Here is a 24,827-nt window from a genome sequence, read left to right on the forward strand (position 1 = left end):
CGCCTCTCCCTCTCCCCCCGATCCAGATCGGATCGGGGCATCGGGACCCGACTTCGCCCCCGCCGCTCGACGCCGACGCCGGAGGCCACCTCACCGGAGCCTCTCCACCTCGACCACGCAGTCCTCGTCCTCATCCCCGATCGGCCTCCACAAGCCCGCATCGCCGACACGCCGAACCGCGACCACCCCTCGCCGGCCGCTGCTTCCTCGTCCTCGTCGTCACCGTCGCCACCGCTGCCTCGAGCTCACTCTCGCACACCTGCAGGGCCCAGTGAGCAACCGCCCCTCCCTTTCTCCTCTGCGCCTCTCGTCGCGTCTCTCCCCCATCGCCTCTCCCCGTCCGGTCTCGTCACCGACCGCGGTCACCTCGCGCTGGCCGCGCCCAGCGTGCGCGCCCAGCCCCGTGACCTGCGCGCCCGAGCCCCGCTGTAGCTGCTCGCCGGCGAACATCGTCGACCGGCCCCTGCTTCTGCTCGCCCCTGCGTCGCCGCGCCCGTGTCGGCCTCCACCCCCTCCACGCCCGCAGCTGGGCGCCCGCGCCCTCCATTTTGTTGCATGCTGCCGCCTACCTCGCCGGCCTCCCCTTCCACGCCCTGTCGCTGCCCAGGCCTGCGCCCGCCATGCCTGCCGCCCCCCGCCGTCGCCAAACGCTCCGGCGCCCGGCAGCGGACGCCCGCGCCAGCACCCTGGGGCTCCATCGCCCGTTCGGGCTGTTCCTTGCACCCGACGCCCACTAGTCCTCTGTGCCACTGGACAGCGGGCCCCCACCCCAGAACGATTTAAAAAAATAAAATAAAAATGAATTAATGAAATAACTAATTAATTAGTAAATTAATTAAGTTAATTAATCCTATTTAAGTAATCTAATTAACTAGTTATTTTAATTAAATAGCAATTAGTTTAGCTAAATCCTAATTAACCTAAGCACAGTATGACAGGTGGGTCCCGCACGTCAGATTGACCCAGTCAACACCTCTGTTGACTGCTGACCTCATGCTGAGGTCATGCTGACGTCAGCATGCACTATTCTGGATAATGTTGAATTAAATTAATTAAATAAATACTAAAAATGATTTAAAACTTTAGAAAATCACGTAAAATAAACCGAAGCTTAGATGATAATACTTTCTACATGAAAGTTGCTCGACGAGACGAATCCGGATACGCAGCCCGTTTGTCCGCCACACATCCCTAGCATAGCGAACACGCAACTTTCGCCCTCCAGTTCATCTGCCCGAAAACGCGAAACACCGGGAATACTTTCCCGGATGTTTCCCCCCTTCGCCGGTATCACCTAATACCGCGTTAGGGCATACCTAGCACCGCGTATTACCTCATTATGTTTTGTGATGCTTTGTTTGCTCCGTATTTACTGTTTCTTCCCCCCTCTTCTCTCGGGTAGACTACGAGACCGACGCCACTGCTGGTGCCCCGTCTGACTACGCTGTTGACGACCCCTCCTTCTTGTCAGAGCAATCAGGTATCCCCCCCTTGATCACCAGATATCGCCTATTCTTCTCTATACTGCTTGCATTAGAAAAGTGTAGCATGTTACTGCTTTCGGTTAATCCTATTCTGCTGCATAGCCTATCATTGTTGCTACAGTTGTTACCCTTACCTGCTATCCTACTGCTTAGTATAGGATGCTAGTGTTCCATCAGTGGCCCTACACTCTTGTCCGTCTGCCATGCTACACTACTGGGCCGTGATCACTTCGGGAGGTGATCACGGGTATATACTATATACTTTATATACATGACACATGTGGTGACTAAAGTCGGGTCGGCTCGTTGAGGACCCGCAAGTGATTCTGATGAGGGGGCTGAAAGGACAAGTGGGTCCATCCCGGTAGAGGTGGGTCTAGGTTCCTGACGGCCCCCGACTGTTACTTTGTGGCGGAGCGACAGGGCAGGTTGAGACCACCTAGGCGAGAGGAGGGCCTGGCCCTGGTCAGCGTTCGCGGATACTTAACACGCTTAACGAGATCTTGGTATTTGATCTAAGTCTGGCCACTGGCCTATACACACTAACCAAGTACGCGGGAACAGTTATGGGCACTCGACATCGTGGTATCAGTCGAAGCCTTCGTGACGTCAGCGACGGAGCGGCGCGCGCCGGATTGGACTGGAACGCCTGCTAGGCTAGGTCTGCTTCCGGCCGCCCTCGCAACGTGCAGGTGTGCATTGGGCGATGGGCCCAGACCCCTGTGCCATAGGATTTAGAACGGCGTGCTGACCTCTCTGTTGTGCCTAGGTGGGGCTGCGACGTGTTGATCTTACGAGGCCGGGCTTGACCCAGGAAAGTGTGTCCGGCCAAATGGGATCTAGCGTGTTGGGTTATGTGGTGTACCCCCTATAGGGAAGTTTATCTATTCGAATAGCCGTGTCCCTCGGTAAAAGGACGACCTGGAGTTGTACCTTGACCTTATGACAACTAGAACCGGATACTTAATAAAACACACCCTTCCAAGTGCCAAATATAACCCGGTTATCGCTCTCTAACAGGGCGACGAGGAGGGGATCGCCGGGTAGGATTATGCTATACGATGCTACTTGGTGAACTTACCATCTACTCTCTCCTACATGCTGCAAGATGGAGGTGGCCAGAAGCGTAGTCTTCGACAGGATTAGCTATCCCCCTCTTATTCTGGCATCCTGCAGTTCAGTCCATCGATATTGCCCCTTTACACAGATACCCATGCATATGTAGTGTAGATCCTTGCTTGCGAGTACTTTGGATGAGTACTCACGGTTGCTTTTCTCCCTCTTTCCCCTTTTCCTTTCTACCTGGTTGTCGCAACCAGATGCCGGAGCCCAGGAGCTAGATGCCACCGTCGACGACGACTCCTACTACACCGGAGGTGCCTACTACTACGTGCAGCCCGCTGACGACGACCATGAGTAGTTTAGGAGGATCCCAGGTAGGAGGCATGCGCCTCTTTCGATCTGTATCCCAGTTTGTGCTAGCCTTCTTAAGGCAAACTTGTTTAACTTATGTCTATACTCAGATATTGTTGCTTCCACTGACTCGTCTATGATCGAGCACTTGTATTCGAGCCCTCGAGGCCCCTGGCTTGTATTATGATGCTTGTATGACTTATTTATGTTGTAGAGTTGTGTTGTGATATCTTCCCGTGAGTCCCTGATCTTGATTGTACACATTTGCGTGCATGATTAGTGTACGATTGAACCGGGGGCGTCACAAGTTGGTATATGAGCCGACTGCCTGTAGGAATCCCCCTTCCGAACTCCTTGGCCGAAGTCGAGTCTAGTCATTGAAAAAGTTTTTACTAACATGGCTGTGCGGCTTATGGGCCCACGTCGCCATTGGGTGGTATTAGGATCTTTTATTCCTCGATCTATACTCTGGGACTCTGAACTCTCTTCTATTCGGGTTAAATGATTTTACTAACGCCGACTCTAGGTTCTTGTAACTACTTCCACCCGGAGAGCCCCTTACTCCAGATGATTACTTGGTCCACCGAAGGATTTCGAAGATACTCTCCGATGTTCTCTCGAGACTTTGAGCCTGTTCCTTTTGCAATTCCCTACCACCGAAACATCCCTATGGATAAATACTTACACCTATCGTTCTTACTTTTATTCCCAGTTGATCTTGTTATTCCAAGATACCCCGAAATTCTCTCTAATGTTCCGAGAATACTTTGTGCCTACTGCCTTGCAGTTCTTGCCACATGAATATCCCTACGGATAATTTCTCGCACTCACCGAGTATCCACTCATCCCCAGTTGATTCATGTATGTCAGCAATCTTCGAAATACCATTCAATCTTCCGAAAATCCTCAGGAGCCTATTGCTATTGAAATTCTTACTTGCTTGCATTATGGTTAACCCCGTAAGTCTAGTAATCTTATTGGCATCCTTTGTCATTATCATTTTGAGTCCGTTGATTCAATAAGTTGCGAATGTTCACCATCATCAGTCGAATCCTAGGATTATCCTTCCGGCTCAGACGTCATTTGGATATGAGCTGGTTCTTGACCAATCAATGCCTTGATCGGTTGTGCTTCTAAGTCTATAGAACTTATTCATTTTCGATCAAAACGATTGCTTCCGATCCCTTGATTTGGAAATCTTAAGTCATTTGCCTTTGAGCTTTGATGTAGTCAGTTGTTTCTATAATTAAATACCTTTGCATTGTTTCTTCCATTGGTGGTGTGCAAATGCTCACATCAACTCCGTTATGGACCGTCAGATCCTTTGTTGAATTTTCATCCAAAAGTGTCCTTTGTACACAAAAACCTCGAGAAGTTCTTTCCCTGATACATAATGCCATTGCTAAATCCTATTCTTTGGTATGGCCAACGATGCTCTGCTTTCGAGCTTGAGTTATTTACTTCTGAACTTTGTAGTATATGTTTCTAAGATGGCCCGATGGGTTGAGCCTATACCTTCCCTAAAACCGTATGCACCCGAAAGTTTACACAAGTCATACTATTCTGGTGTTTTACCAGATAATTTTCTGCTCTACAACTTCTTCGAAGACGAGAAGTAAATTATAGGTTAGACATTGAAGAAGTGGGAGTCGACCTTGAACTTTGTGTTCATGCCCATGGACCTGATGTGGAACTTATCATGAAAGCTTCTTGTAATAATAATTTTTCCCTTGTTTTAAAATCATCTTGTATTTTGTTTTGGTCCTTTGCAATCGTGGTTTTGACCATGATTGTTCTTCTTTGATCCCATTTCGCGGACAAGTTTAAGAACTTGTCTTCTATAGAGCAATACCCCAGTCCAACCTCTACTTTGATCTGTCGTCGAGTATTACCCCCTGGTATCTCGAGATTATCAGGAGCAACATAACTACTTATGTGTTCTTCATCAACTAATATTCTTGCTGATTCCATTTTCCAACGGGTTTTGAGTTGTTAGAACCCCTCAAGGACATCGACAACTGAATCGAGTCCGCACTGCGATTCAACAACTCTTGGTAACCTTCATTACTTACGTGTTTGAACTCGATCACGTCATTCCTAGCCTACTCGGCTACATCATTATCGTGCTAATTTTAACTGTGCTACCTGGTCCTTAATCACGGAGCACAACCTTCGACGGTGAGCTAATCTTACGTCGATCTTCCTCGTCATATCATTCCTCCTTGAACAGCAAACTCGATTTCGAGTTTGTGTCGTACCTAGGGTTCCAATAACCTTTCGCTTCATCATTCCTTTGACTTGATGTCATCGTCGATCGATTACATCTTCATGGAATCTCTCGACATATGTGTCGTGATCATCATGAGCATTCTGAGTCCTTCTAGAATATCAATTGAATTCATGATGAGAAAGACCATCCTTTCCCTCGATGATTTGTGTTATCATCGGCCACTTTACTGCCTTCCCTCCAACACAAACTTGTTCGTGTTTCGTGTTATACCTTAGGATCCTTGCTATCCAGCATTTGTTCTTTACCTTGGAGTATTACCACCTTTTAAGTCAAGAATGTCGTGAGAATTTCACCACCTCTTAAGAATTCTTGATATAGTAATACTTCTCGCCATCTCCGTTCATATTTTGGTCCCCGTGTTGTTTCTAACCAGGATACCAGCCATTTAACTATGATGTGCGAAGTCAAAACTTCTAGCAACCCTATTGCTTGTAAGTTAATGAACGTTAGTTACATTCTTTGTGTATTGGATATCGTATCACCCTTCTAACATTGATCTTGCTACCAAAGCCCATATTTCGGGTGCACCTTTCAATCAATGTTTGATTGTGTATGTTTTCCTCGAGCATACATCATTATATCATTTGATCTGACGAATGTTATCTCCTTGTTCACATAATTGTGGAAATCCATCTTTTGGAAATCTCGATGAATTGTCCTTAGCCCATTAGCCACCTCCTTGTCCTCTCCTTGGGTTAATGATGAACTCTTGTTAACGGAAATCACTTCATAGTTCATTTCCTGAGAATCTTACAGTGTCATCCCGTCAATTTGTCTGGCACCTTTTCTTCTCAGGCATCCTGAGTCTGAGGTTTCCTAACACCGAGCAGATCTGAATCTCGGTCAGCTATGATGGTTGGAGCATATTTTCAAGAGTTATAACATTGTTCTTTATATGACCCGGTAAGGTGATGTCATGCCTAGCACACTTGACCGGAGGACCTATTGTTATAGTTCTTCCTTTCAGCAAGGTTATCCATTCTTCCATCAGGAAATTGTAAAACTTATTCTACAAGTTGTTCCTGATGGATCCTTTGTATCCAAAGTCTGATGGTACTCCGATTTTTTTACAAGAACATTTGAAGCCCAATGCTAAATGATTCTTGCTCAATTATCCAAACACCGTTGTATGGGTAATGTCATGAAATTTCTCTCCCCTACCTAAAGAGTTTTCTACATTATATCCTGTCATGGATATCATGCTCAGCTTGTCCTTGGGAAGGATATACCCTTGAAATATGTGTTTAAACACATTTTCCTTTCCATTGTTCTGTTTAATCTGATGATCACCCTTTTCCTTTCCATTATTTTATTTAATCTTTCTAGTGATCTATATGATCTAAGTAGTAATAATTCAGTGCTTATGTAAACACCTCGGTGTACTACTCGGTCAATAAGACCCTGTTACTATTGTTGATGACATTCCGGTAGCCACCGACGGATGAGAACCTTTCCTATTGGTCCGCCTCGTTCAACGAGCAGGAAAATGGTTCTCTTCGTCCCTCGCCCTTGGTACCAACGTTGTTGCCAACATAGCTGGCAGGCTACCCTCTGACATGCCTTGCTATCATGACCGTGCAACATGTCAGCCCCCTTTCTAATTTTAACCCACATTATGGGCCCATAACCCACAGTTCCACATGATCGAAACCTGACTCTCCTGTATATCCCTGTTCGAACTTATCCCTTGCGCTTCGTTTCGTATGTAATTTGCGAGCCACCTTCCTAGTGATCAATTCTGGTATCGGACACAATACTTATTCCTGTTGCTCTGAACCCCTTTCAAACTCTGTTTCAGGCAATGAACGAGTGCCTATCCGCTCGAAACTTCTTATTGCACTGTCCTACTTTGCTCTCGCTTTGTTTCAATTGTTCAACTCGAGAGATACTCATATGTTCATTCGTGGGATAACCCCCGGTGATTACCCCTGGTAGCGTTCTATCGTTGTCAAGCTGCCCCTTTCCTATTCGTAAGTACGATGGAGATACTTAAGAAAGGATGTCGACTTCATCACGATGACCTGAAGCAGAGAAGTGAAGACATCAACATAGTGGATAGACCTCTTCGAGAAGCTCAACCAAGACGAGAAGATCCGTTGGAATATCGTAACCAGACCATTCCCCCTTACTCCCCTTCTTAAAATCTCGGGACGAGATTTCTTGTAGTGGAGGAGAATTGTGACGCCCGGATAATTAGACTACAGTAATTCCCTGCTACTGATGCCACGTCACCTCTGTCACTGTAGTTAATCTCGGGTTAGTTCAAAACCGATTCAAATTCAAAATTGAATTAAAGTCAAATGGTAAAGATTTTCAAATATTAAAACTAAAATGTTGGGGTGTTGCCAAATAATGCATAGGTAATTATTGTGGAGAAACCACATTTTTATAAAAGTTTTAAATGCACTTAAATGATTAAAACAGTAGGTAAAACTATTAAATAAATGTCTTTGATATTTTATAAAATCATAAACTATTTTATTTTGAGGTAAAACTTTTTAGGGTAGTGGGTTGTTTTGAAACACTAATTTGGAGCTATTGTCATATTTTACTAAACTAAGAATAAAGTGTAACTAAAATAAAACAGAAAAGGAAAAAGAATAAAAAGAAAAGAAAACCAGAAAACAAAATAAAAGGAAAAAAAGCCCCCTTGGCCAACCGGGCCAGACGGCCCATCCGGCCAGCCCACTGGCCCAAGCCGACCCCCAATCACCTTATCCTCCCCGTCCTGAAACCCTAACCCCCGGTCACCCAACTTCGCCCCACTCGCCTCTCCCTCTCCCCCGATCCAGATCGGATCGGGGCATCGGGACCCGACTCCGCCCCCGCCGGTCGACGCCGACGCCGGAGGCCACCTCACCGGAGCCTCTCCACCTCGACCACGCCGTCCTCGTCCTCATCCCCGAACAGCCTCCACGATCCCGCGTCGCCGACACACTGAACCGCCGCCTCGACCTCCCCCATCCTCGACCACCCCTCGCCGGCCGCTGCTTCCTCGTCCTCGTCGTCACCGTCGCCACCGCCGCCTCGAGCTCACTCTCGCACACCTGCTGGGCCCAGTGAGCAACCGCCCCCTCCCTTTCTCCTCTGCGCCTCTCGTCGCGTCTCTCCCTCATCGCCTCTCCCCGTCTAGTCTCGTCACCGACCGCGGTCACCTCGCACTAGCCGCGCCCAGAGTGCGCGCCCGGTCCCGTGACCTGTGCGCCCGCGCCTCGCCAGCTCCACCGCGGCCCTCCGCTCCCGGGTTGAGCTCCGACCGCCCCCGAGCCCCGATGCAGCTGCTCGCCGGCGAACATCGTCGACCGGCCCCTGCTTCTCCTCGCCCCTGCCTCGCCGCGCCCGTGTCGGCCTCCACCCCCTCCAGGCCCGCAGCTGGGTGCACGCGCCCACCATTCTGCCGCCTGCTGCCGCCTACCTTGCAGGCCTCCCCTTCCACGCCCTGTCGCCGCCCAGGCCTGCGCCCGCCGTGCCTGCCGCCCCCCCGCCATCGCCAAACGCTCCGGCGCCCGGCATCGGACGCCCGCGCCAGCACCCTAGGGCTCCATCGCCCGTTCGGGCTGTGCCGTACACCCGACGCCCGCTAGTCCTCTGTGCCACTGGACAGCGGGCCCCCACCCTAGAACAATTTAAAAAAATAATAAAATAAATAATTAATTAATTAGTAAATTAATTAAGTTAATTAAACCTATTTAAGTAATCTAATTAACTAGTTAGTTTAATTAAATAGCAATTAGTTTAGCTAAATCCTAATTAACCTAAGCAGAGTATGACAGGTGGGTCCCGCACGTCAAATTGACCCAGTCAACACCTCTGTTGACTGCTGACGTCATGCTGAGGTCATGCTGACATCAGCATGCACTATTCTGGATAATGTTGAATTAAATTAATTAAATAAATACTAAAAATGATTTAAAACTTTGGAAAATCATATAAAATAAACCGAAGCTCAGATGAAAATACTTTCTACATGAAAGTTGCTCAGAACGATGAGACGAATCCGGATACGCAGCCCGTTTGTCCGCCACACATCCCTAGCATAGCGAACACGCAACTTTCCCCCTCCGGTTCATCTGCTCGAAAACGCGAAACACCGGGAATACTTTCCCGGATGTTTCCCCCCTTCGCCGGTGTCACCTAATACCGCGTTAGGGCATACCTAGCACCGCGTATTACCTCATTATGTTTTGTGATGCTTTGTTTGCTCCGTATTTACTGTTTCTTCCCCCTCTTCTCTTTGGTAGACTACGAGACCGACGCCGCTGCTGGTGCCCCGTCCGACTACGCTGTTGACGACCCCTCCTTCTTGCCAGAGCAATTAGGCAAGCCCCCCCCTTGATCACCAGATATCGCCTATTCTTCTCTATACTGCTTGCATTAGAAGAGTGTAGCATGTTACTGCTTTCGGTTAATCCTATTCTGCTGCATAGCCATTGTTGCTACAGTTGTTACCCTTACCTGCTATCCTACTGCTTAGTATAGGATGCTAGTGTTCCATCAGTGGCCCTACACACTTGTCCATCTGCCATCCTATACTACTGGTCCGTGATCACTTCGGGAGGTGATCATGGGTATATACTACATACTTTATATACATGACACATGTGGTGACTAAAGTCGGCTCGGCTTGTTGAGGACCCGCAAGTGATTCTGATGAGGGGGCTGAAAGAACAGGTGGCTCCATCCCGGTAGAGGTGGGCCTGGGTTCCTGACGGCCCCCGACTGTTACTTTGTGGTGGAGCGACAGGGCAGGTTGAGACCACCTAGGAGAGAGTTGGGCCTGGCCCTGGTCGGCGTACGCGGATACTTAACACGCTTAACGAGATCTTGGTATTTGATCTGAGTCTGGCCACTGGCCTATACGCACTAACCAACTACGCGGGAACAGTTATGGGCACTCGACGTCGTGGTATCAGCCGAAGCCTTCGTGACGTCAGCGACGGAGCGGCGCGCGCCGGATTTGACTGGAACGCCTGCTAGGCTAGGTCTGCTTCCGGCCGCCCCCGCAACGTGCAGGTGTGCAATGGGCGATGGGCCCAGACCCCTGCGCCATAAGATTTAGACTGCCGTGCTGACCTCTCTGTTGTGCCTAGGTCGGGCTGTGACATGTTGATCTTACGAGGCCGGGCATGACCCAGGAAAGTGTGTCAGGCCAAATGGGATCGAGCGTGTTGGGTTATGTGGTGCACCCCTGCAGGGAAGTGTATCTATTCGAATAGCCGTGTCCCTCGGTAAAAGGACGACCCGGAGTTGTACCTTGACCTTATGACAACTAGAACCGGATACTTAATAAAACACACCCTTCCAAGTGCGAGATATAACCCGGTGATCGCTCTCTAACAGGGCGATGAGGAGGGGACCGCCGGGTAGGATTATGCTATACGATGCTACTTGGTGAACTTACCATCTACTCTTATTCTGGGATTCTGCAGTTCAGTCCACCGATATTGCCCCTTTACACAGATACGCATGCATATGTAGTGTAGATCCTTGCTTGCGAGTACTTTGGATGAGTACTCACGGTTGCTTTTCTCCCTCTTTTCCCCTTTTCCTTTCTACCTGGTTGTCGCAACCAGATGCCGGAGCCCAGGAGCTAGACGCCACCATCGACGACGACTCCTACTTCACCGGAGGTGCCTACTACTACGTGCAGCACGCTGATGACGACTGTGAGTAGTTTAGGAGGATCCCAGGAAGGTGGCCTGCGCCTCTTTCGATCTATATCCCAGTTTGTGCTAGCCTTCTTAAGGCAAACTTGTTTAACTTATGTCTATACTCAGATATTGTTGCTTCCCTTGACTCGTCTATGATCGAGGACTTGTATTCGAGCCCTCAAGGCCCCTGGCTTGTATTATGATGCTTGTATGACTTATTTATGTTGTAGAGTTGTGTTGTGATATCTTCCCGTGAGTCTCTGATCTTGATCGTACACATTTGCGTGCATGATTAGTGTACGATTGAATCAGGGGCGTCACATGCTGCTCGAACAAGGTGGAGTTCGCGAGGCAGATGCCCCCATCCGACAAATGGGGACTGTGCCTGGTCGGCTTTGAAGGGCCCCGCGAGAGCCCTGCCTTCGTGGTTCCCTTGCCCGCCGCCAGCGCGGCGCTCGCTCCAGAAGTGTTCACAGGAGGGTGAGGGAGTCCTGGACTAAGGGGTCCTCGGGCGTCTGGCCTGTTAGCCATGGGCCAGACTGATGGGCTGTGAAGATACGAAGGCCGCAGACTGCACCCGTGTCCGGATGGGACTCTCCTTGGCGTGGAAGGCAAGCTTGGTGACCAAATAGGTAGATTCTTTTTCTTTGTAACTGACCTTGTGTAACCCTAGATCCTCCCGATGCCTATATAAACCAGAGGACTTAGTCCGGAAAGGACAGATACTCATTACCATAGTCATACATGCTAGACTTCTAGGGTTTAGCCATTACGATCTCGTGGTAGATCAACTCTTGTAATACTCATATCCATCAAGATCAATCAAGCAAGAAGTAGGGTATTACCTCCATAGAGAGGGCCCAAAGCTGGGTAAACATCGTGTCCCCTGTCTCCTGTTACCATCGACCTTAGACGCACAGTTCGAGACCTGAGGGAGTCCTGGACTAAGGGGTCCTCGGGCATCTGGCCTGTTATCTATGGGCCGGACTGGTGGGCTGTGAAGACATGAAGGCCGAAGACTGTACCCGTGTCCGGATTGGGCTCTCCTTGGCGTGGAAGGCAAGCTTGGCGACCGTCTATGAAGATTCTTTCCTATGTAACTGACTCTATGTAACCCTAGATCCCTCCGGTGTCTATATAAACCAGAGGGCGTAGTCCGGATGGGATATACTCATTACCATAGTCATACAGGCTAGACTTCTAGGGTTTAGCTATTACGATCTCGTGGTAGATCAACTCTTATAACACTCATATTCATCAAGATCAATCAAGCAGGAAGTAGGGTATTACCTCCATAGAAAGGGACCGAACCTGGGTAAACATTATGTCCCCTGTCTCCTGTGACCATCGATCCTAGACGCACAGTTCGGGACCCCCTACCCGAGATCCGCCGGTTTTGACACCGACATTGTTGCTTTCATTGAGAGTTCGACTGTGTCGTCTACGAAAGGTTCGATGGCCCCTTCAATCGTCGATAGTGACGTCGTCCAAGGAGAAACCTTCCTCTCCGGACAGATCTTCGTGTTCGGTGGCTTCGTACTGCGGGCCAACTTGCTTGGCCATCTGGAGCAGATCGATAGCTACGCCCCTGGCCATCAGGTCAGATTCGGGAGCTTGAACTACGTCGCGGACGCCCGCGGAGACCTGATCTTTGACGGATTCGAGAACGCGACGATCGCTCCCCCTCGCTCCAATGAACATGACCTAAATCTGTGATCGGATCACATCCAGGAGATGGTTCCTGTTGCTGCAACGGCCTTGGAACCAGAGCAGATCGCGCCATCCGAGGCCATAGAGTCAGTGGCGTTGGAGCCGCACACACACTCGACACCCTGCAATATTTGCGTCAACGGAACTCCGGACACTTCTCCGGCTATAAGTTCCGGACCATGTATGCCTGCGGACACCGAGCTAGATCGGTTATCGATTTGCGAATTCAGCGCCACAGACATCTTCCAGCACTCACCTTTGGGTGACGTGCTAAATTCTTTAAAGAATTTGTCCTTGGAGACGGACTCACAGCCAAACTATGTTCGGTTCGAGCTAGAAGCTGACGATGGGGAATTTTGTTTCCCACCCGCCACGCACTTCATAGCCACTTTCGATGACCTAACCGACGTGCTTGATTATGGCTCCGAAGACATCGGCGGTATGGAAGACGATGCCGACAAGGAGAAAGGCCAAGATCCGCCATTCACTGGACGTTGGACGGCCACCTCTTCATACGATGTGTACATGGTTGACACGCCTAAAAAAGCTAGCGACAATGACAAAGAAGATCCAGTTGCGAACAAACCTTCTGAGACACAGTCCATGCGCCGGCGCCCTAAACGCCGTTCTAAGCCACGTCGCTCAAAAGATGGCAACACTGGCACGGGAGAAAATAGTACTCCGGGCGACGCCGAAAACAATGAAGACCCTGTTGGAGTAGCATCCGAACAGGAGGAACAAGACAATGGGCAAGTTAACCCTTATAAACAAGCCATGCCCAATTACCCGGCTGACGATAGTTATCGTCCAGTCTCCGAGGATGAGGAGAGCCTCGGTAGCGAGGATTTCATCGTGCCCGCGGTACCCCTCGAGCAGGAGCGCTTCAAGCGCCAGCTAATAGCTACTGTTAGAAGCCTGAAGAAAAAGCAGTAGCAGCTCCAAGCAAATCAAAACCTACTCATTGACAGATGGACCGATGTCCTGGCAGCCGAAGAACATGGCCTCAAGCGCCCCGCCAAGGGTTACCCGAAGCGCAGACTGCTACCTCAGTTCGATGAGTAGGCACAAGATCCCATACCTCCCTCGTGCAATGCAGAACGACCACCACATGGTCGAGATAGTGCGGCGGACCGACCACCCCGCGGTCGGGATAAAACGGCAACTCAGGCCAAACAACAGCCCGCCCCACCGCCTCGTAAAAAGAGAGACAGAACAGCTCGGGACCATACATATGACCTTCGGCAGGACCTGGTGTCACGACCGGTTTTTCAATAAAATATTTATTGAGAGACCAATCCCTTTTACGGACCAGTAAAGAAGAATTCCTTCTCACTGGTAGACAATATCTTGGTCACAGAAGAAAAATACCAGGAGTACTGAATATAATACAAGGTTGAGCGGGGACTGCTCAACAATTTATTACATGAATGCCGATAAAACATAACGGTGGATAGGGTGGCATAACTACTAACTCACGATAACAACGATGGTGGAAATATCACCGCGAAGTGGGTGATATGACTCCTGAAAACTACAGCTCTTCGAGCGTCGGAGTGAGGCTCGAGGAGACTTATTACGGGTGGCGGAAGCGTATATAATACAAGTGACCAATATCCGGGATCGCACAGGACTGACTGGGACTCCTCTAGGCGTCGGACGCACTATCAAATTCTTCATCCAAGAGATCGCCTTCGTCAACATCTGGCCAAATCAACAAGCCAGGTGAGTACCATGAAAGTACTCGCAAGACAGTTCGGACATAAGATATAACAAATGTAAACATGAAGCGTAAGGATGGAATAACAAGTGCGTTCAGACATAGAGACAATAATGCATGGGAAAATAACAGAGAAGTCGGGCGGTAGTCCTCCCGAAATCCCAAAGTAAATACTGGGTGCCAAACGAGGGTCTGAATGACTCCTCGAGAAGAAACTGCAAGAATAGTAATACTGGTGCCAAACGAGGGTCTGAATGACTCCTCGAGAGGAAACTGCAAGGATAATAATGCCACAGTCGGGCGTCGGGGCGACACCACATAAAGGGCTTATAACAGAAAATGAAGGCAGTGCGTGCCACAGTCGGACGTCTGAGCGACATCACATACAGGGCTTATATTGAAAGTAAGAGACAAACATGCCACAGTCGGACGTCTGAGCGACATCACATAAAGGGCTTATTTTCGTAACTTAGTAGATCATGAATTTTTAAATCATATCACGAGAATAATCAGACATGAGATAAACAACAGGGTTAGTCCATCCACAGGAGTAACGTTCCGCCTAGTCTACTACTCAAGCTTACTTACCGGAACGAAGGATATACCACGAGGTTACGACATAGACATGGATACGCTGATCACGATACTTGACTATGGATACGATGACTCGGAAGGATTTGACTCTGCAGAGTTTGTACTTTAACCACAGCCAACGGATTTCAGTAGTCACGGGGACTAGTTCCGTTTACGGTGTTTTGGAAGAAACACGTCTAACCAGTACACACCCATTCAACATTCTGAAGCCAGGGATCACCCTCGGCAACGTTCAAGAAAAACCTTGACACGGGGAGGCTACAACCTCGCGTAGCATGGGATCAAATTTCTATACGCGCGCTCTAAGGGGTGCCCCCCTCTCGGTCCCAACCGGAAACACCCATGCCCCCTGACCGGATGACTGGCTTTAATCCAGGGCCATGGAACCATCATCCCGGCCCCTCTGTTTGGCGTGTACACGAAAAGAGGTTACCAACTTACTAAACCGCATTCTGGCAGAAAACATGTGGTAGCACGGAAGGTGGAACAACGATAACGTGACTCCTTCCACGTTAACGTCGGAATTTGTCGGATGATGCAAGGCTGGTATGCTACAACAGTACCACCTTGCTACCCTTCATGTCACCACATGATTAGGCCATCTCTCACCAGAGATCATCACAACTTTGGAACATGCGGGTAGTGGCTTCACAAGCAACGAGGTACTCACCGATACTCATATGCCACGCACAACCTCTCACGCAAACATGCGAAAACACCTATCATATCAAAGGTTCAAACATGCTTGCTTGGTTCGGAGAAATCGGAGTCTAGCTCGGCGAAGCTCGCGGCTCCGTCACCTCTTCCGGAACCTACGGCATAACGAAAACGGGCACTAAAATGAAAACCAACGCGTGCATAAAAACTTCTCCAAATTTTTTCCAAATAAATACTATAAAAAACTAGACAAAAATACAAGACTGACAAAAAAAAGAATCATTCAAAAATCACTTTTTATTAAAAAGTTATAAAGGTTTCTGTCCAGGGACTCATCTGTAATGAAACAGAAAAGTTCCAGGGGTTTAACTGAGAAAACAGAAAACACTTCGGAAAGAAACGCGCCAGCTCAAAAGGAAGACGTATTTGCCCGAAGGCGCCAACAGAAAATGTTTTGAGGGAGAGGAGAATAGAGGCTGACAGGGGGGGTCCACATGTCAGGTTTAAAAAGCTCGCCGGCGCCCGAAGACTGCGGTGGTCGCCGGCGTCGAACCACGGCGAGATAGGGAGATCGGAGTGTACCAAGAGCTTCAGCGTGTCCTTCCGCGTCGGTGGGTGGTGGTCTCGACCGTCGGAGAGCACCACGTCGACGGCGACACTTTCTCCGGCGGACGGCGGCTCGGGCGATGGTGGAGAACTCCGGTGGGTGCTGCAAACCTCGAATTGAAGCGCGGGTCAGAAAGAGGGATGCACTAGAGAGCTACTGGCAAGAGATGGGAGGCAGAGGTGCACGCACGGGAGCGAATCGAGCTGGATCCCGTGGCGGGTCGCGGCGGCCGGAGCTGGGGAAGAAAGCTCCCTCGGGGGTCTTCCAGTGGCTTGGCGCGGTCTAGGTGGAGTGCAGAGATGGTGTGGGTTCGAGTTGAAGCTCGGGGCCTCTATTTATACGCGGATCGAGGGGGTGGCCGTGAACGGGGTTGCTCCGGCGAGCGATTACGGCGAGGCAGTGGTTGAGCAGGGGGTTTGAGTGGCCAGGCAGCATCAGTGAGGTGTACTGGTGCCGTTCCCCCGCTAATCCTGGTCGGTCTTGGCGTAATGGCGCTGGTCCACGGTGTGGTGGCCGCACGGGCTCGACGGCGGCAGAGAGCGCGCTCCGCGCCCAGCGGTTTACGACGAGAGTGGCAGCGCATTCTGGGGAGTGGGCGGCCATGCGGCGATCTTCGGTGGCTTGGGCGGCGCTGGGTGGCGCCGTCTGCGCCGCGCCTCTCTCGGGCGGCCGCAAAGCCGCCGCTGGCGTCGGTCACGGGGCGGCGCACCTCCTCCAGCTCGTCGCCGATGCCCGCAAGCGTCCAGGCGTTCGTGTGGTGCAGGGACAAGGGGGAGGGGACGGGGAGCAAGGTGCCAACGCGGTTACTGGCGAGATCGAGGAGTTGTTCTGAAGAAAACGACAGCAGCTTCTGAACTGCACTTTGAATTTACTGAACTTGACATTGACAATGCCCTGCAGGTGTTCGATAGAATGATTTGGCAAGCAAATTTTTTTTCCTAGAGCTGGGACTTGGTGAGGTGACCTCTCAATGCACCCAGAGGCTGCCTGATTTTTCCCAGAATTTATGGAGAAGGATTTGAATGAATTTCACCAAATTTGACAAATCTGGTCCAAAGTTGCAGCAAGTATAGTTTGAAAAATTTGAACTGAAGACCAGTGGATCTTCATGGATCTTGGTTGAGGGTTCAAAGGACTAGGAAGGGAAAAAGGTTTGGGGGCAAAAATCAAAACAGAAAAGGTAGCTCCTTTGTAAATCTCCAAGGGCTAGAATAGGAGACAGAAATTGTTTTGATAAGATTTAAATGGAAAAATAATCATATGGGGAGGTTCAACTTGCTAGATTTGAAGTAAGTCATGATCCAAAGGTGAGGAGAGGTTTAAGGGAGGGAATTTACCCTTGGGCCATGGCAAGAGGAATTTTTGAAAGTGGCAAAGGATCTTTCCAAAAGCTCTAGGGCCTTTTTCAAAGAAATTTTCAAAAGGCATTTTTCTAAGAGAAAAACATTTTGGTTTGAGTCCAAAATAAAGAGGAAAACCCTCAAGACCAAAATCAAGTTTTGAGTGAAACCAAAAATGAAGTACTAGTCACAAAAGAAAATATGTTGAGAGGGAAAGTTCTTTTAGAAGAAAAATTCAAATCACTTCCCTCAAAACAAGAAAAAGATTTGAAAAAGCCAAATAAAATTTTGGGTGTCACAACACCTACCCCCTTAGGAAAAATCTCGTCCTCGAGATTTCAGCTGATCCTCAAATAGGTATGGGTATTCTGCCTGAAGGAAATCTTCCCTTTCCCATGTAGCTTCATCCTCAGTGTGGTTGCTCCACTGAACCCTGAAATTTGTTGTTGTTTTCTGACGGGTCCTCCTTTCAGACTCTTCCAAAATCCTTACTGGCCTCTCTCTGTAGGTGAGGTCTAGTTGCACATCAATGTTTTCATGAGGTACATGCTTCTCCGGGTTACTTACACATTTTCTCAGTTGAGAGACGTGGAACACGTCATGGACGTCTGACAGCTCCTTGGGTAGGTCTAGTTTGTAGGCTACTGTGCCTCTTCGTGCGACTATACGGAATGGTCCAATAAATCTCGGGGCTAGCTTCCCCTTAATTTTGAACCGTTGCATGCCCCTCATAGGAGACACTCGTAGGTATACGGAATCACCGGGTTCAAAGCTGACTTCACGATGTTTTTGATCATAGTAGCTCTTTTGTCGGCTCTGCGCTGTCTTGAGTCTGTCCCTGATCTGCTTAACTTTCTCCTCGGCCTCTTTAAGCATGTCTGGGACGAAGATACGGCTGTCACCTGTTTCCGACCAATTCAGCGGGGTACGACACCTCCGTCCGTACAATGCTTCAAAGGGTGCCAGTTGCAAGCTGGCTTGGTAACTGTTGTTGTAAGCAAACTCGGCATACGGCAAACTTTCTTCCCAACTGGATCCATAGGTGAGCACACAGGCCCTCAGCATATCCTCTAGGATTTGGTTTACACGTTCCGTTTGTCCATCAGTCAGAGGGTGGTACGCTGTACTGAAAGCTAGCTGCGTGCCCAGAGCTTGTTGTAGGTGATCCCAAAATTTGGAGACAAATTCTGTGCCTCGGTCGGATATTATAGTCTTTGGGACTCCATGCAAACAAACTATACGGGAGGGATAAAGTTTGGCCAGTCTCTGTGTGGAGTAGGTAGTCTTCACGGGAATGGAATGAGCAACCTTGGTTAGTCGGTCTGTGATGACCCATATGGCGTCATTTCCGCGTTGTGATCGTGGTAGTCCGACGATGAAGTCCATTCCTATTTCATCCCATTTCCACTCTGGTATCCTGTTTGGCTGGAGTAGCCGTGCTGGCTTTTGATGCTCGGCCTTGATGCGCTGACATGAATCGCAACAAGCAATAAATGCGGCTATATCCCTTTTCATACCGTGCCACCAAAATCTTTCCTGAATGTCTTTGTACATTTTGGTTCCTCCAGGATGGATCGAGTATGAAGCGGTGTGGCTTTCGGTTAGGATTTGTTGCTTGAGTTCCTCAATGTTAGGTACGCAAAGTCTGTCTCCGTACCATAATATTCCTTCACTGTCTGTGACGAACTCTGAAGCCTTACCAAGGTTCATTTTCTTCTTTATACCTTCGATGCTGGGATGTCCCTGTTGAGCCTTCTTAATTTGTTCCACTAGGGTGGGTTGTATCTCCAGATTTGGTACGGTGCCCTTAGAGACTAACATCATGTTGAGCCTAGCGAACTCTTGCTGAAACTCAGGCCTCAAGTTTTGCGGACCGTCGTTGTCTAGGCTGGGGTTTCGACTAAGGGCATCAGCCACTACATTTGCTTTCCCTGGATGGTAGTGAATGCCGACATCATAGTCCTTGACCAATTCCAACCAGCGTCGTTGGCGTAAATTTAGCTCTGGCTGTGTGAAAATATATTTGAGGCTCTTATGGTCCGTATATATTTCACAGCGATTTCCCAAAAGAAAGTGCCTCCACCCCTTGAGTGCATGTATGACTGCTGCTAGCTCCAAGTCATCTGTTGGGTAATTTTCCTCATGTTTTCGCAGCTGCCTGGAGGCATACGCGACAACTTTGCCATCCTGCATTAGTACACATCCGAGGCCTTTTCGGAATTTGTCGGATGACGCAAGGCTGGTATGCTACAACAGTACCACCTTGCTACCCTTCATGTCACCACATGATTAGGCCATCTCTCACCAGAGATCATCACAACTTTGGAACATGCGGGTAGTTGCTTCACAAGCAATGAGGTACTCACCGATACTCATATGCCACGCACAACCTCTCACGCAAACATGCGAAAACACCTATCACATCAAAGGTTCAAACATGCTTGCTTGGTTCGGAGAAATCGGAGTCTAGCTCGGCGACGCTCGCGGCTCCGTCACCTCTTCCGGAACCTACGGCATAACGAAAACGGGCACTAACATGAAAACCAACGCGTGCATAAAAACTTCTCCAAATTTTTTCCAAATAAATACTATAAAAAACTAGACAAAAATACAAGACTGAAAAAAAAGAATCACTCAAAACTCACTTTTTATTAAAAAGTTATAAAGGTTTCTGTCCAGGGACTCATCTGTAATGAAACAGAAAAGTTCCAGGGGTTTAACTGAGAAAACAGAAAACGCTTCGGAAAGAAACGCGCCAGCTCAAAAGGAAGACGTATTTGCCCGAAGGCTCCAACAGAAAACGTTTCGAGGGAGAGGAGAATAGAGGCTGACAGGGGGGGTCCACATGTCAGGTTTAAAAAGCTCGCCGGCGCCCGAAGACTGCGGTGGTCGCCGGCGTCGAACCATGGCGAGATAGGGAGATCGGAGTGTACCAAGAGCTTCAGCGTGTCCTTCCGCGTCGGTGGGTGGTGGTCTCGACCGTCGGAGAGCACCACGTCGACGGCGACACTTTCTCCGGCGGACGGCGGCTCGGGCGATGGTGGAGAACTCCGGTGGGTGCTGCAAACCTCGAATTGAAGCACAGGTCAGAAAGAGGGATGCACTAGAGAGCTACTGGTAAGAGATGGGAGGCAAAGGTGCACGCACGGGGGTGAATCGAGCTGGATCCCGTGGCGGGTCGCGGCGGCCGGAGCTGGGGAAGAAAGCTCCCTCGGGGCTCTTCCAGTGGCTTGGCGCGGTCTAGGTGGAGTGCAGAGATGGTGTGGGTTCGAGTTGAAGCTCGGGGCCTCTATTTATAGGCAGATCGAGGGGGTGGCCGTGAACGGGGTTGCTCCGGCGAGCGATTACGGCGAGGCAGTGGTTGAGCAGGGGGTTTGAGTGGCCAGGCAGCATCAGTGAGGTGTACTGGTGCTGTTCCCCCGCTAATCCTGGTCGGTCTTGGCGTAATGGCGCTGGTCCACGGTGGGGTGGCCGCACGGGCTCGACGGCGGCAGAGAGCGTGCTCCGCGCCCAGCGGTTCACGACGAGAGTGGCAGCGCGTTCTGGGGAGTGGGCGGCCACGCGGCGATCTCCGGTGGCTTGGGCGGCGCTGGGTGGCGCCTTCTGCGCCGCGCCTCTCTCTGGCGGCCGCAAAGCCGCCGCTTGCGTCGGTCACGGGGCGGCGCACCTCCTCCAGCTCGTCGCCGATGCCCGCAAGCGTCCAGGCGTTCGTGTGGTGCAGGGACAAGGGGGAGGGGACGGGGAGCAAGGTGCCAACGCGGTTACTGGCGAGATCGAGGAGTTGTTCTGAAGAAAACGACAGCAGCTTCTGAACTGCACTCTGAATTTACTGAACTTGACATTGACAATGCCCTGCAGGTGTTCGACAGAATGATTTGGCAAGCAGAAAAATTTTCCTGGAGCTGGGACTTGGTGAGGTGACCTCTCAATGCACCCAGAGGCTGCCTGATTTTTCCCAGAATTTATGGAGAAGGATTTGAATGAATTTCACCAAATTTGACAAATCTGGTCCAAACTTGCAGCAAGTATAGTTTGAAAAATTTGAACTGAAGACCAGTGGATCTTCATGGATCTTGGTTGAGGGTTCAAAGGACTAGGAAGGGAAAAAGGTTTGGGGCAAAAATCAAAACAGAAAAGGTAGCTCCTTTGTAAATCTCCAAGGGCTAGAATAGGAGACAAAAATTGTTTTGATATGCTTTAAGTGGAAAAATAATCATATGGGGAGGTTCAACTTGCTGGATTTGAAGTAAGTCATGATCCAAAGGTGAGGAGAGGGTTAAGGGAGGGAATTTACCCTTGGGCCATGGCAAGAGGAATTTTTTAAAGTGGCAAAGGATCTTTCCAAAAGCTCTAGGGCCTTTTTCAAAGAAATTTTAAAAAGGCATTTTTCCAAGAGAAAAACATTTTGGTTTGAGTCCAAAATAAAGAGGAAAACCCTCAAGACCAAAATCAAGTTTTGAGTGAAACCAAAAATGAAGTACTAGTCACAAAAGAAAATATGTTGAGAGGGAAAGTTCTTTTAGAAGAAAAATTCAAATCACTTCCCTCAAAACAAGAAAAAGTTTTGAAAAAGCCAAATAAAATTTTGGGTGTCACACCTGGACAATAGAGCAGGACACACTCGATCAATCTACGGATCGCGAGGACTCTTCCCGACTCGGGATGACGGCTACCAATTCGAACATGACAAACCTATTCACGCCCGGGCCGATAAGCGCAGACGGACTTCATCAGAGGTGCACCGTGATGCGGCCCAATATAGAGGCGCCGCGCCCCCCTCTGCTTCACAGAAGAAGTACTGGATCATAAATTCCCCGAGGGGTTCAAGCCCGTCAATATCGAATCATACGACGGAACAACCGAGCCCACAGTATGGATCGAGGATTTTATTCTACACATTCACATGGCCCGAGGAGACGACCTCCACGCCATCAAATACCTCCCACTAAAACTAAAAGGGCCAGCTAGACACTGGTTAAATAGCCTGCCCGAAAATTCCATCAGCAGATGGGAGGACTTGGAAGAAGCTTTTCTTGACAACTTCCAAGGTACTTATGTCCAGCCACCAGACGCTGATGACTTAAGTCATATAGTTCAACAACCTAGAGAATCAGCCAGAAAATTCTGGACTAGGTTCCTAACCAAAGAGAACTAGATCGTTGACTGTCCGGATGCCGAAGCCCTAGCGGCCATCAAACACAGCATCCGCGATGAATGGCTTGCCTGCCACCTCGGCCAAGAAAAGCCGAAGTCTACGGCAGCCCTCACGGCACTCATGACCCGCTTTTGCGCGGGTGAGGATAGTTGGCTGGCTCATAATACAAACACAGCGAATGAGGCAAGCCCCTCCGAGGCCAAAAACAGCATCGGCAAGCTCCGGCGGAATAAACACTAATGCCAAAGTAATGGCAATAACATCCATGACACGAGAGGTCATGCCGGATTCAGTGGCTCCAAGTCCGGCCAGCGGAAGAAGCCTTATAAAAGGAACAGCGAGGGACCATCCAGCTTGGACCGCATACTCGATTGTCCGTGCCAGATACATGGCACCCAGACAAACAAGCCAATCATACCAACAGAGATTGCTGGGTTTTCAAGACAGCCAGCAAGTCAAATGCCGAGAGCAAGGAAATGGGATCGCAAAGTGAGGATGACGACGAAGAGCCCCGGCAGCCGAACACGGGAGGACAGAAAAAGTTTCCCCCTCGAGTCAACGCGGTAAATATGCTATATGCTACACACACCCCCAAAAGGGAGCACAAACGCGCACTCAGGGACGTCCACATGGTAGAGCCAGCCGTCCCAAAATTCAATCCATGGTCTTCATTCCCGACAAACTTTGATCGTCGAGATCATCCAACTAGTATCCGTCATGGCGGTTCGGCCGCACTAGTCCTCGACCAAATCATCGACAGATTTCACCTCACACGAGTCCTAATGGATGGGGGTAGCAGCCTCAATCTGCTTTATCAGGATACAGTGCGGAAGATGGGCATTAATCCCTCACGAACAAACCCACAAAGACTACCTTTAAAGGAGTCATACCAGGTGTAGAGGCCTGTTGTATGGGCTCAATCATGCTGGAGGTGGTCTTCGGTTCTCCGGACAACTTCCGAAGTGAAGAGTTAATCTTCGATATCGTCCCCTTCGCAGTGGCTACCACGCGCTGCTCGGATGAACCACGTTTGCTAGATTCAACGCAGTGCCACACTACGCTTATCTCAAGCTCAAGATGCCCGGTCCACGCGGCGTCATAACAGTCAATGGCAACACTGAACGCTCCCTCCAAACAGAGGAGCATACAGCCGCCCTAGCAGCAGAGGTACAGAGCCGCCTTCTCAAGCAGAACCATAATCCGGCTGCCGAGCCCCTAAACACAGTTAAGAAGGTCTGGATTACGCTGCAACAGGACAGCTCGGCTCGTCAAGAGCTCGATTAGCAATCCGGACTCCGCCCCAGCCCCCTTCATGCAGTGGCATTCGTACCACGCGTACATAACTACGCATTGAAAACCCCATGGGTGCTAACAGAGGCATATCTAGCTCGCGATCCATAGTGCGGCTCAACCGACCCTAGGAATCGCACACCTTTACTTTTCCTTTTCATTTCGGGTTTTTTCTTTTCGAGGTCTATTCGGACGACCCGCGGGCAGAACACACCAAGGAGGCAAGGGAACCCCAAGGTGGTCTCTGCTAAACGATTGTTGTACCTGTTTTACATACCTGCACGCAGCTCGCCCTTGGTCTTGGCACAATAAATAGCCTCGCTTGCTTATCGCATTACTTGTACAAATACGCCTCGACGTATTAATAACACCACAATGGTAAATGAATGGTAGCGTCAGCTTATTATTTAATTATCTCTGTCTCCCTACCTTTGTATTTATTATTCATTGCACACGTACACTCTGGTACGTATTACCGCGCCAAGGGCTTCATCACGCCCTGAGTTACGGCAACAAAAGTCCGAACACTTTTACAGTACAGTTTGGCACCCCGAACTTATTGCATTATATGCATCAGCTCCGAATCATGTCTTTGGTCAATAGTTGGGTTGCCTGGCTCCTGTGCTTACTAGCTTACATTCCGCTATATCGGCTAGGGTAGTAAAGGGAGAACTACTGTGATTGTGTCCCGGTTCTTCCGGACGAGCACCTTAGTAGGGAAAGCTGAAAACTGTCTGTCATGATGCGGTGAGAGCTGGTCAACTATTCGAGAGGTCTCAAATCCTTAGAGATTTTTTCCGCTTTACGCGAGGAATTGGTGTTTCACCGATTAGGCGTGTATGGCGCCCCTAGTTTGGCCTTCCGAACACCAGGGGCTTCGCCGAAATTTTCATTGTCAAACTCCTATGGCTAAGTGAGG

The sequence above is a fragment of the Aegilops tauschii genome, chromosome 2, assembly GCF_002575655.3.
Source record: "Aegilops tauschii subsp. strangulata cultivar AL8/78 chromosome 2, Aet v6.0, whole genome shotgun sequence".
NCBI classification, from domain to species: Eukaryota; Viridiplantae; Streptophyta; class Magnoliopsida; order Poales; family Poaceae; genus Aegilops; species Aegilops tauschii.